Source organism: Salminus brasiliensis, chromosome 4, assembly GCF_030463535.1.
Source record: "Salminus brasiliensis chromosome 4, fSalBra1.hap2, whole genome shotgun sequence".
NCBI classification, from domain to species: domain Eukaryota; kingdom Metazoa; phylum Chordata; class Actinopteri; order Characiformes; family Bryconidae; genus Salminus; species Salminus brasiliensis.
The window spans coordinates 47,903,290-47,918,289 of record NC_132881.1 but is presented as its reverse complement, the minus strand read 5'-3'; the positions used below and the strand labels follow the sequence as shown (position 1 = coordinate 47,918,289).

Below are 15,000 nucleotides of genomic sequence, written 5' to 3'. Positions count from 1 at the left end.
ACCCCGTTTACACCCAGGCACTTCATGTGGCCTGCATATGGACGGTATCCTGATTTTAGCCAAATCCGGTCAGTCGGACTGAAATCCGATTGCTGTGTGGGACGGAATATGCAAATTCACTCATTGTGTGTCAATTATTACTGCAGCTTTGGCTGTACTGGGTGGAGCTTTGTTTGTACTGGGAGGAGTTTCGTTTGTACTGGGAGGAGTTTTGTGTGTACTGGGAGGAGTTTCGTTTGTACTGGGAGGAGTTTTGTGTGTACTGGGAGGAGTTTCGTTTGTACTGGGAGGAGTTTTGTTTGTACTGGGAGGGGTTTTGTTTGTACTGGGAGGGGTTTTGTTTGTACTGGGAGGAGTTTTGTTTGTACTGGGAGGGGTTTTGTTTGTACTGGGAGGAGTTTTGTTTGTACTGGGAGGAGTTTTGTTTGTACTGGGAGGGGTTTTGTTGTCTACTGGGAGGAACTGAGAAAGTGAAGGCTGACACATGCCTCCTCCCATACCCAACCAGCCACCACCTCTTTTCCAACTGCCACTGATCAACGTAACCAGGCAACCAATGCACTCGGAGGAAAGCGCCGGGTACCCAGCTCTAAAGCACCGACTAGCAGACGCCACTGAAGTGATGCGTAGAGAGTCATCTACCCACATGGAGAGAGCAAGGCCAATTGTGCTCCCTCAGGCTCCGGCTGCTGATGGCAGGCAGCATGACCCAGAGTTCGAACCTTAGTCCGCTGAACCGCTCTGAGTCCTCCTGACTCAGGATGTGACCAGGTGTGAACGGGGTCAAAGAGAGAGAGTATTACCCCAGGAGCTTGTGAACAATTAGCCCTGTCCTAATAGGCCTTTAGATAGAGATAAGAAATAAGGCAATGATAGCGAGAGAGAGCGCGAGTGCGCGAGAGAGAGTGAGAGAGAGTATGGGCGCGAGAGCGAGGGACAAAAACAACAAATGAATTCCTTTTAATTACTGCAGGTTTTATTTCCACAGAGCTGCTGGGGTGGAAGGAGTGTCTCTCAGACTGAAACACAATTATCCTGAGGCCCACAGGGAACACACACACCACCACCACCACCACCACAGCTCCATTAGTCCGTTCCCCTGCCACAAGGACCCACGTGTGAGAGTGTGTTCGAGAGAGAGAGAGAGAGAGAGAGAGAGAGAGAGAGAGAGGAAGGGATGCTTCAGAGAAGCACCAAGCTTTCTCCTCATGCCACTGGTTCCATGAAGAACCATGTTTCTATATGTCCAAATGTTTGTGGACACCCTTTCTAATGAATGAATTTAGCTGCTTTTAGGAGCACCCTCGCTTACACAGATGTGCAAATGCACACACACACACACACACACACACACACACACACACACTGTAGAGAAGTACTGCCAATAGAACAGGATTCATGAGCCTGCTGGTACCATACCTGATCTATGCTGGTGAGCAAGCTGGTAAAACTGGTTGATTTTTGCTGGAGTTCAATGGACTGGCTGGTCAACCAGTTTGGTCAATTTGATAATACTGGTCAACCAACCAGCTTAGTCCTACTGGTTGACTTGCTTGGTCAGGTTGGTCAAGCTGGTCAACCACCTTAGTCATGCTGCTCAACCATGCTGCTGACTTGCTTGGTCAGGTTGGTCATAGACCAGTTAAACCATCAAACTCAACTGACAACAAAACACCTTATGCTGACCAACCAGTTTGACCAGTTGGCCAACCATCAGTGTGACTGTCCCTAAAGCTGGACCGTCCCGGGCTGGGCAGGAGGACGTCAGGTCATTCAGGGGTTACATAAAGCTCCTCCACAGCCAGCCTGAGTTGCTTCTATGGAGAAAGGAAGGAAGTCTGAGGGTGTTAAAGAGGCTCTCTCCACACACTGTCCACAGGTGTGTGTGTGTGTGTGTGTGCGAGAGTGAGAGAGAGAGACGGTAAATACCTGTGAGTCTGGGGAGAGAGGGGGGAAATTAAATGTGTGTGTGTGTGTGTGTGTGTGTGTGTGTGTGTGTGTGTGACTAATCTAAAATGTAGCAGGCTGTGTGTAATCTTGCTGTTGCTGCTGTTTTTTTCAAACTCATTTCCTCCCTCTCTCGCCCGCTCTCTCTTTCTCTCCCTATTGTTATTCCTCCCCTTCCTCACTCCTTAAAAAACTGTTGCATGCCAGCCTGCCCCATCAGCACTCAGCTACACACACACACACACACACACACACACACACACAAAATATTTGCAATGTATATATCATCTTCATCATCATCATTATCATCATCATCATCTATTCCTTCACACACTCCAAACTGTTATAAGCATATTCTGTGTGTGTGTGTGTGTGTGTGTGTGTGTGTGTGTGTTTCGCTGCTAATAACAGCCTGGTGTGTGTAGAGAAGGCCATAATAATGATGCTTATGATTGTAATGTTAATAACACACTTATAACAACTTATAAGGCTTATAACACCCTAGAATATACAGAGAGGTAGATGGAAGTGATGATGATGATGATGGTAGTAATGATGAAGATGAATGTGTAGAGTAGATTGAGTGTATAGAAGTATATGATGATGATGATGATGATGCTAATAATGCTTATAACAACTGATCATAACTGAATACAGCGTAGTAGCACACCATGTGATGAGGCTGATGAGATTAATGAGGATGATGAGGATGATGAGGATGATACTAATAACATGCTTATAACCCCTGCTTATAACAGCCTTAAGTGTGTTTGTGTATATATATAGAGGTGGATCGGTGTTAATAACAGTGAGTGAGTGTGAGGAGTGTGTAGGTAGATGATGATGATAATGAGGATGATGATGATGATGATACACTGAGAAAGCGCACACACACACACACACACACACACACAAATAGTCAACAGACAGTAGACTGTACAGAGTGTAATAACACTGTAATAAATCATCTATACTTCCTGCCTCCTGCCTTCCACCCTACACACCGTACTTCTGCTGGATTCCATTAAAACCATCATTCATCAAAACACAGACCCTCAGCAGGAGCTCTGATTGGTCAGGACACCCGCTGTGATTGGTTAGAGGGCTCATTTGCGTATTACAGCATTCTACTATATACATATAATATAGTATATAGTATATAAGGGCACACACAAACACACACACACACAACTCTCCTGTTTCTGACATCAGTCACCAACTAATCACCACACACACACACACACACACACAGATACACACACACAGTATCTGTGGTCTGAATACCTGAGAGCCCAAGAGTGTTTATTTCTCTTGGACCGGAGCAACGCCTTTACTGTCTCGCCCTACCTCTCTTGCCCGACAGACCGTGTATGAAATGAAGCTCTTAGTAGAAGGGAGAGAGAGAGAGAGAGAGAGAGAGAGGGAGTAGGAGAGAGAGAGAGAGAGAGAGAGAGAGAGGTGTCTACACTATGATTAATACTGATCCAGGCTCCTGGTAGTTGAATCACTCTCAGCAGCTGTGTCTACACACCCTGTAGACTCCAGATAACACACACCAACACACACCTACACACACTAACACACACCTACACACACTCTGTGCTCCATATCTCGGCTGGAAATCTGTGGGATCAGATACACACTCTGTTCAGAGCACCCAACGGGATACATCACCGTCTGGGCAGAGGTGTGTGTTTTTCCCTGCTAGAGTCATGAGGGTGCTGACAGACGGCTTCCTGTGAGTGTGTCAGTGTGAGTGTGTGTGTGTGTGTGTGTGTGTGTGTGTGGTACGGGCAAAGAGGACATTACGCTTGCAATGTACACATTCTTTCATTCTTGGTTAAACACACAACCCTGAGAGAGACGTCTCTCAGAGAGTTCAGAATGCAGACATTCACTCATTCATTAGTTCAGTAGTTCATTCCTTCATTTATCCACTGATTCATTAGTTCAGTAGTTCATTCATCCATTCTTTTATCCATGTGTTTGTTTTTTCATTCATTTATTTATTAATTCAACTATTTTTTCCATTCATTTCCATTTTATTATTAGTCTAATTAACCATTCACTTGTTCATACATTGATTCACACACTCATACATTATTTATGTCATCATTTGTTTATTCATTCATTCATACTTTTGTTCATCTGTTGATTCAATTAATTTAACCATTCACTTGCTCATTCATTTGTATTTTGATTGCTTCATTTATTCATTCATTCATTCACGTATTTGTTCATTCATATATTCATAGAATTATCCATTCATTCGTTCATTCATTTGTCTGTTGAACAATTATTGATTCATTGATTCATCCATTCATTAATTGATTCATTCATTCATTCATTTGTCTGTTGAACAATTATTGATTCATCGATTCATCCATTCATTAATTGATTCATTCATTCATTGATAGATTTGTCTATTCATTCATTGATTCATTCATTCATTGATAGATTTGTCCAATCATTCATTCATCTATTCATTCATTGATTCATTCATCAATTTATTAATTTGTTCGGTCATTGAATCGTTCATTCATTCATTGAATCATTCATTAATTCATTCATGTTTGTGTGAGCCAGCAGCAGAAGCAGCAGCAGGAGAGTTGAACTGGACTGTGAACTGCACTGCTATGGATTTATAGAGAGAATAAATTAAACAATGAGGTGTGTGTGTGTGTGTGTGTGTGTGATCGTGATTCATTAGAAGTGGTGTTAATAATTATTACGGTTTAAATATTTAAGTGTGTATTGAGTACCGTGAGTTGTGCCTTGAAGGGCGTACGAGAGAGTGTGTGTGTGTGTGTGTGTGTGTGTAAGAGACTGATCAATACACACACCATACGAGAGCAAAGCTCAGTCTGAACTTCATCACCAGAATCCCGCCCCCAACAAAACACCAATACTGGGCGACCAAATACACTCTCTCTCTCTCTCTCTCTCTCTCTCTCTCTGTCTCTCCCCCTCTCTCACTCACCTTTCCTCCATCTTTCCCCATCTTTAGGAGCCACCCCCCTCCCCTCATATACACACACACACACATCCTTAACCTTCTTCACATTCAGTCAGAAAACTTCACACACACACACAGCCAGCAGAAACGGAGTGTGTATAAGCTCACACCACACGTACTGAAGGACGAGAGGGAGCACAGCTCCGCTATACGGGCTCCTACGCCCCGGCCCGACTGAGCCGCGGATCTGTCTGAGCTGAAGGGGCTGTTAAACGCTACCGACTCTGAAGCATTGGTATAATTCATACCGGCTACTGGAGCAGAAATATAGCAGCGGGCCTTTGTTTGAGTGTGTGTGTGAGTGTGAGTGTGTGTGTGATGGGGTGGAGAATGAGTGATATTATACTCGTCTCCGAGTTCCTTCACTCACTTCCGCCAGTCCCATCAGCGCGAGTGTGTAGTGAATCATTGTAAATCGAATAGTGCTCCGCGTTGAGCAGGAAAAGTGCGGCTCTTCTCCGGGTCGTAATGACGGAATTATGGATCAGTTCCCTCCCTCGATCACTCGGGTTCATCCAAAACTCAGTTAGAGAGAATCCGTCTTCATTTGGGCTCTGTGTGACGCTGATGTGTTGGCTGGGAGAGCCATTTGTTTGGGGCTGGAGGATGTGTGTAAGTGTGTGTGTGTGTGTGTTTGATCGATCAGGCCGCTGGAACCCCTTCTGAAAGGGGGTGAGGTAACAGCACAGAGTCATTATAACACAACTACTGAGAGTAACAGGAGGAGAGACGAGAATGACATCACACTGCTCCATTACTACCATATACAAACACTACATGTCCAAAAGTCTGTGGACACCCCTTCTAATGAATGCATTCAGCTACTTTAAGTCGCACCCTTTGCTGATACTCAGACGCAACTTGTCTAGTCCCTGTAGAGAAGAAGTACTGCCAATAGAATAGGACTATCTGGAGCAGATCAACTAGATGAACCTATTGCCACCATGCTGCCTAATAATGCCAGGCGTGGGCTAGTAGAGGGGTATAAAGCCCCCCAGCATTGAGCTGTGGAGCAGCGGAAGAGATGGGCTGAATGCAATCAAATCCGCACAGCAATGCTCCTCCTCCAAAATCTAGTAGAAAGTCTTCTTCTCTGGACAGTAGAGACGGTTACTCCAACAGAAGCAGAATAAACGTAAAGGAATGACGTGTCCCAATACTTTTGTCCATATACAAATTATATATATATATATATATATATATATATATATATATATATATATATATATATATATATATATATATACTGACACCAGTTGATTGTTACACACAGCCAAGCTCAGTCTCAGTCTAAAACACACACTCACACTTCTTTAACAAACCACACACACACACACACACAGCAGGAGTTGCTGGGGCACAGTGGCACAGTACAAACACAAAAACACACAAACAAAAGCCTTACGCTGGACAGCTTTCATATGCTGATGTTATAAACACCACACACTTACACACACACACACACACACACACGTTGTCAGACTAGTTGTACAACTGTCTGGGAAAACTGGAGCTGAATAGCATTTTTCTGTGGAATTCCTACTGTGTCAGAATTCCAGACTACAGCAGATATGAGTGTGAACTCAGCCTGAGCATTCAGAGCAGCTGAAAGAGAGGCAGCAGGAGAACACACAGGGGCTGAAGAGGGCAGACAGAGGCTACAGCCGGGACGTCCCAGACACACCAGTAAGGGAACGGCTGCAGAGTTCACTGTTATTACAATTTCTGTAAAGAGACAATGGACCTGAGAAAACATGAAGACATGAAATGCTGATATTACTATTACTATTATTATTATTATTATTATTATTAATAATATATAGTGGTGAAAAGACTATTAGCAGTCTACTATGAATCAGTCAGTATCTATTATGAACTGTTTAGTATATATAGAACTGTATATAGAACTATGTAGAATTCAGTATCCACTATGAGTTATTCTGTATCTACTATGACTTAATAAGATGACATTTTTAGTATCCAGTATGAATGATTCCGTTTCTACAATGAATTATTCTGTATCCACTATGAATTATTCAGTATCATCTATGAATTATTCAGTATCCACTATGAATTATTCAGTATCATCTATGAATTATTCAATATCCACTATGAATTTTTCAGTATCTACTTTAAATTACTCAGTATCCACTATGAATTATTCAGTATCTACTTTGAATTATTCGGTATCCACTATGAATTATTCAGTATCCCCTATAGTCAGTATGTATTAAGAGGTATTTAGTATCTACTATGAATTATTCCGTATCCACTATGAATTATTCAGTATCTACTTTGAATTATTCAGTATCTACTTTGAATTATTCAGTATCCACTATGAATGATTCTGTAACCACTATAGTCAGTATGTATTGTGTGCTGTTTAGTATCTACTATGTAGAATTTAGTACCCACTATGAATTATTCTGTATCCACTATGAATTACTCAGTTTCCACAATTAGTTATTCAGATGAAGAATTCAGAATCCACTCTGAATAATTCTGAACAAACACTGAATAAACTCAATTTTCCACATTTATATTTATGTGTGTATATTTTTACTACCCACTGTTTTCATAAGCAGACACACACTCACTGCTCTGAGAAACGCTTCATACACTTTGCTGGGGTTCCTCAGTTTGGCCCAGAACTGCAGGATCCACCAGGTGGTTTAATGAACAAAGAGAGAAGGAGAATGAGGAGGTTAGTGAAGAGAGAACGAGGATAAAAGAGAGAGAGAGAGAGAGAGACTGAGAGAAACTCCTTGTCTAAGTGGGCTTTGAGGGCTGGAGAGGTCAGCCTGGCTCTCTCCCACACACAATCACACACACACACACACACACCCACACACACACACATACACATACACATACACACACACTCAAATCCTCCCTGCTCTCTGCTCCAGCATGGCCATAAACCCCCAGAGACTCCCTGGACCCCTCACACCACAGCTGCTGGACTACAGCGCCAGCTTCAATCTGCCAATAACACACAGAGACACACACTCACACAGACAGACAGAACCACACTAACACACACACACACAGGCACACACACAGTCATATCAAAAGCACAGCTTGACTGAGATTACGTGCGGATAATAGTCTTTAAATAACTACGGTTTAGTAGGCCAGGAGAAGAAAGAGGAGGGAATCAGAATCAGAGTCTGAATATTTCATCGTCCACTGAATTTCATGGTCATTTGTGTTTGGACATGATCCAACCCCCCCCCAAAAAACACTGCATACCACAACGTAATACAGTATCCGACCATTAAGGGCTAATTAAATATTCAAATTACTGAACAAAAGGCATGTGACCTCACGATGATTCAGTATGACTCGACTCTGATTCTTTAAAATTCAGTCATTTCTCACTTCTTGACATACACTATATTGACAAAAGTATTGGGACACCTGCTCATTCACTGTTTCTTCTGAAATCGAAGGTATTAATCCTGCTTTTGTTGGAGTAACTGTCTCTACTCCACAGCTCAGTGCTGGGGGGGGGTAATATTGGGCATGGTGCCAGACTGGACAAGCTGTGTGTGTGTGTGCGCACATTTGCACATCTATGTCATGTAGCAAAGGCTGCAACTTAAAGCAGCTGAATGCATGCATTCATTCATTAAAAGGGGTGTCCACAAATATTTGGCCACATAGTGTAATATCAGACTAATCATTATGTAGGTCCACCTTGTACCACCAAAGAGGTTCTGACCCGTCGAGCCCTGGACTCTACAAGATCTCTGAAGGTGTCCTGTGGCGTCTAGAGGCCTCCATGAGCATGAAGGAGCCTTGGGCACACATGACCCTCTCGCCGGTTAGGTAGGTGCTGACCACTGCATACCGGAAAGACTGCAGAAGACCTGTCCGACGTTTTGGAGATGTTCTGACCCAGTCATTGTCTAGAACATCACAGTTTGGTTCGAGAACTGACTGACCGTTTACCCAAACCCATCCGTGACTGATCCGTCAGCAGCAGCAGTACAGGGACACCAGTGATGGCCAATCACGTTCGTTCCTGACCATAAGCATGGGAATGGGAATTTCCATTGTTGTCCATTTACTGATTACTGAATATTCATGAGATGAGGGGGGAAGCTTTGCTTTGAAGGAAGTGAATGAGCCGGTTTGAAGGACCTCCTCATTCGCCTCGCCCGAGTGCCGTTTTGGAGTGGACACTAGAGTGTGGAGATGGACGCAGCATTTGGTGAGGTTAAACACAAACCCACTGAGAAACACAGCCAAACTGGCTGTAAATGGGCTGAGATCTGAACGCACTCCACTGTGGACAAATCTGCTGTCCACACACACTGCAGCCTGCCAGGAGGAGTGTGTGTGTGTGAGAGAGAGAGAGAGAGTGTGTGTGTGTGTGTGTTCTTATGTGACTGAATCGGATCAATCTACCCCCTTCACCAACACGAACTCCCTCAGGCTTACAAACAGAGGCCGGACGGGTTCAGTGTGAGACCACAGAAGAACCACTTCAGGTTTCCTGAAGAACCAGTAGATGATTTCAGATCTAGAACCGGACCTTCAACCCAGAAAGGAACCAGTATAGGAACCTTCATGTTAAAGGGAGTCTTGAGGGAGTGGCTGAACAATAAGGCTGTAGATTAAAGAGGTAAATATATCAGATCTTTCTCTCTCTCTCACACTCACACACACTCACACACACTCACACACACACACACACACACACACACTCACACCGTTCTGAAAGCCTGCTACATGGATCCTAATATGGTGGAAAACCGTTAAAGCAGAGGGGGAGAGATCACGAGATGGATGTAGTTAATCTGCAGTGAAACAACCGCAGTTACACAGGTGGAACACACACACACACACACACACACACACACACACACACACACACACATAATGGTGAGAGGGAGAAAAGGGAGGGGGGGTATGGCTAGAAAAATAAAAAAGAGAAAGACAAGGAGAGACAGAAAGAGAGAGACAAAGGGGAGGCGGAGCAAAAAGGAGGGGGAAGAGGAAAAGATGAAGAGTGAAGAGAGGAGAGAGAGAGGAGAGAGAGGAGAGAGAGAGGAGAGAGAGGAGAGAGAGTAGAGAGAGAGGAGAGAATTAGGAGAGAGAGAGGAGAGAGAGGAGAGAGAAAGAGGAGAGAGAGGAGAGAGAGAGGAGAGAGAGGAGAGAGAGATTAGAGAAAGAGGAGAGAGAGAGGAGAGAGAGGAGAGAGAGGAGAGAGAAAGAGGAGAGAGAGGAGAGAGAGAGGAGAGAGAGGAGAGAGAGATTAGAGAAAGAGGAGAGAGAGTAGAGAGAGAGGAGAGAGAGGAGAGATAGAGGAGAGAGAGGAGAGAGAAAGAGGACAGAGAGGAGAGAGAGAGAAAAGGAGAGAAAGAGGAGAGATGAAAAAGTGGTAAGCGAGAAGAGTGAGAGGAGAGAGAGTGAGAGAGAGTGAGAGTGAGAGAGAGAGAGTGAGAGGTAGGTGGGTGGGTGAGTGGTTGGTGTAGTGTAGCTCTGAGCTCTGCTGTATGAAGGCTGCGCTGTGGAGCAGCAGCGTTTCTCCTGCAGGCTCTCTCTGTGTTTGAGGAGCTGAGCGGAGATGAATGAGAGGTTCGTTTGGCTTTAAGAGAATGACGCTGATCCGGCCTCTCCGCACTTGCCGCTCTGAGCGAGGTGCTAATTTAACACACACTCTCAGCGCCCAAAAAGAGCTCGCTGGCTGGAAGAGAAGAAAAAGGGCTGCTCAGGAAACAAGAACCAAGTCAGCGGAAAACTTCCCTCCCATTCAGATTTAACACACAAGGGGAGAGAGAGAGAGAGAGAGAGAGAGAGAGAGAGAGAGAGAGAGAGAGAGAGACAGAGAGAGAGAGAGAGAGAGGCAGCGAAAAAACGACAAGTGACACTTCCAGCCTGTGAATGCTAAGCTATTGATCCTGCTCTCTCCGTTCACGCTTCCCTTTCCTCACCACGCCACAAAAGAAGAGGAAAAAAATCAATAAAGGAAAGGCAGAATTTCCATACCGCTAGTCCTCCTTTTCACGACCCGGTACCAGAACACAACATGTGTTTTTAGGAGACAGTCAGGATGGAGGACGTCTTCCTGACAGGTCTCTGTGCTGTGGACGATATTAAACTGGAGGATCACACCTCCGGTCAGAAACCTCAGAACACTCTCAGGCCAGACAGTTGTCCCACGGTTCTCCAACCCTTCAGTGGACATTGTGTGACTGAGTAACTGCAGAACACCCTGCCCCAAAAACTCCAACCAACCCAGGCGCTGGTACATGTCTGAACAATGAGGTGTTGACTCTCACACTGGGTGGAGAATGGAGAATGGTGGGGCTTGTTGAAAAATAGTGGGGCTTGCTGGAGAATAGTTGGGCTTGGTGAAGAATGGTGGTGTTTGGTGGAGAATGGTGGTGTTTGGTGGAGAATGGTGATGTTTGGTGGAGAATGGTGGTGTTTGGTGGAGAATGGTGGGGCTTGGTGGAGAATGGTGGTGTTTGGTGGAGAATGGTGGTGTTTGGTGGAGAATGGTGGGGCTTGGTGGAGAATGGTGGTGTTTGGTGAAGAATGGTGGTGTTTGGTGGAGAATGGTGGTGTTTGGTGGAGAATGGTGGTGTTTGGTGGAGAATGGTGGGGCTTGGTGGAGAATGGTGGTGTTTGGTGGAGAATGGTGGGGCTTGGTGGAGAATGGTGGTGTTTGGTGGAGAATGGTGGGGCTTGGTGGAGAATGGTGGGGCTTGGTGGAGAATGGTGGGGCTTGGTGGAGAATGGTGGTGTTTGGTGGAGAATGGTGGTGTTTGATGGAGAATGGTGGTGTTTGGTGGAGAATGGTGATGTTTGGTGGAGAATGTCGGGGCTTGGTGGAGAATGGTGGTGTTTGGTGGAGAATGGTGGTGTTTGGTGGAGAATGGTGGGGCTTGGTGGAGAATGGTGGGGCTTGTTGGTGTTTGCTGGTATTTCTGTAAGATATTTCAGCTCATTTGCAACCTCTTGATATCCAGGGTCAGCTCAGGTACTGAGGCAGATGGCTACTATGCGTCCATGTGTTCTGGGCTGAGTGTCCGTGTGCTATAGAGCCGTAGCTGGTCAGCACATTATAAACGAGCCGCCGCTTCAGATAGCAGAATTCACCTCCTTTGTCTTTCTCTGCACTGTGAGCAATTACCTCTGCTGAGGAGTCTAATCTCTCTGTATTAATCCAAGCAGAGCTGCCAGGACAGCATCCGGGGCCAAACAGCCTACTGGGACCTCATTGTGGACAAATCCACACACACACACACACACACACAAACGTACACACATACACACCCCTAAAGCGTTTTCATTAGCCTCCCTTGTGACGACTGAATCAGGCAGAGAGCTGGCACTAGCCACAGTCCACCAAACACACACACACACACACACACACACACACACCTGCCGTGGGCCTTCCACCCATAACCAGCAGTGACCCGAGCCAGGCACCAATCAGACACGTGCAGGCTTTCACTGTTGGAGGCGGCGTGCAGAGAGGATGGGATGGAGCCGTCCTGAGGATTCATTAATCTTAAATTGACTCTTATTCTGGACCAATCAGAATCCAGCAGGTAAAGAAAAAAATAATAAAACACAATCTGTCACTCTGTTTACCATCTGCCATCTTTCATTTTCATCCTCACACTACACACACACACACACACACACACACCTAACTAACAATAATAATACTAATAATAATAATCTACAATACATTATATTTATATTATATATACATACACTTATTGGCATATTAGATTTAAATACACCACATGTCCAAATGTTTGTGGACACCCAATTAATTAATTCTAATTAATGCACAATGTCTAGTCCCTGTAGAGAAGAAGTACTGCCAATAGAATAGGATCAACTAGATGACCCTATTGGCACCGTGCTGCCTAATAATGCCAGGCATGGGCTAGTAGTGGGGTACAAAGCCCCCCAGCATTGAGCTGTGGAGCAGTGGGAGAACTTTGTGGGGGTGGAGCTCCACCCAGTACTGATAGATGATGGGGTGGGGTGGTGGTGGTGATCATCATGCAACATCCTGACCTCACTAACTAACACTATATTCCATAGAGTTTATGTAAACATAGACAAACAATGTGGACAAAAGTATTGGGACACCTGCTCATTCCTATATATATGCAATGACTGCAGTGTAATTAGTAGTTCCAGGTAAATCAGGTGTACTGAAGGAAGGTAATAAACTGTGCAGTGCTTTCCACAAAAATAATACGATACCGATGCAGTCACGCCAGAGCCGTAGGAGAAATGCTGTTCATTTTAATGGTGCAAGATTCTATTGCATGTAATTTTGGCTTTTTTACTGTTGCCGGGTGTAAAAAAAAAATAAAAAAGGTAAAAATTTAGATTTATTAGATTCTGATGTGATAATATGTAGTGCTCTAAGTGGTCAATGTATTCCAATATGTAAACAGAATGCTGTATTAGATCTGTGAAGGTTGCAGAACCCCTGCATCACTGGGGAAGAAGAAACTCATAAAGCTTCCATGAAGGCGGTGAATTCCTCTCTGAGTGCACCTATAAAGAGCAACAGCTCTGGGGCATCATATCACTCTCTCTCGCTCGCACTCTCGCGTTCTCTCTCGCGCGCTGCAGATCTGCACTAACAAACACAGCGATATATATATATATAACCTCACCTCACCTGCCAAGCACAATCACATTTCACACGCTTAATTGGCCTCAATAAACTCAGGCACACGGGAGGGGGGCGGGGGTGGGTGTTGGGGCTGAGACGAGACGAGACGTCACACTTTTACACCACAAGACCTCTGGGCAGGGTCAGCGTGAGGTGTCAGACAACTGACCAAAGGCCACAGCAACGTCCGGCATGGAAGCTGTCTGTCAGCTGTCTGTCCACACCCTGAAGCAACGGTTTAGCCCAGAATCTAGTTTACACACCCCGAATGGGGTCAGCCAAGACATGCTGGGTGTCTTGGCTGCAGATACGAGGTTAGTGAACCATGATAAACCTCAAATGTTCCTCAAGTGCTAAAACCTAGTCTTAACCTCAGATGCTCCACCAGATGCTATCCTTCTCCCTATATACATATATATATCTCCACACGATATTGACAAAAGTATTGTGACACCTTCTCATTCTTTACGTTTATCCTGCTTTTGTTGGAGTAACTGTCTCTAATGTCCAGGGAAGGAGGCCTTCTACTAGATTTTGGAGGAGCATTGTGCATTGCTGTGAAAATTTTGCATTCAGCGACAAAAATGTCAGTGAGGTCAGGATGTCGGATCAGGAGGATCGCCGCCCCACCTCATCATCCCCAACTCCCCAACTTATCCCAAACGTATTGGATGGAGCTCCACTTTCTATCACTCCAGAGAACACAGCTCTTCTACTGCTCCACAGCTCCTCAGTGCTGGGAGGGGGGGGGGGGGGGCTTTATACCCCTCTACTAGCCCACGCCTAGCATTATTAGGCAGCATGGTGCCGATAGGTTCATCTAGTTGATCTGCTCCAGAGGGTCCTTTTCTATTGCCAGTACTTCTTCTCTACAGTGACTAGACAAGCTGTGTGTGTGTGTGTGTGTGTGTGGATTTACACAACAATTAGTGCAATGTAAGGTAGCTGAATGCATTCATTAGAAGGGGTGTCCACAAATATTTGACCAGTATAACAGGCCTTTCCTGTCAAAGTAAGGCTACCTACACACACTCTCACGCTACAGAAACAGCCATACAGTGTCAAAAAGCACCGAAGCAAGTGTATCAGAGATCACCGACCGCCTCCACAAAGTCCGAGGAGGCTGTGTGATGATGTAAGCATGCAGGTATGCTAATCCGTGAGGTGTAGGCTTATACGCTGTGTGCACCCCAGGTCTCCAATCCGCCGATGAGACAGTGAGAGCAGCTGTTTATGGGCACCAGATGAGACAGAGAGAGAGAAAGAGAGAGAGAGAGAGTTAGAGAGCGAGAGACATGCCGAGCCAACTCGGTGAAGGAGAGGATTTTAGACACAGTGGTGGTGTCCAGTTTTTGGGCAGAAAACAAAGCCGGAC

The 15,000-nt window shown here is 45.1% G+C and overlaps 1 protein-coding gene across 1 annotated transcript in view; it reads right to left on the bottom strand.

The window, feature by feature from the left end:
- Nucleotides 1-15,000, bottom strand: part of tenm3 (teneurin transmembrane protein 3) — an 890,613-nt gene that overhangs the window by 212,586 nt on the left and 663,027 nt on the right.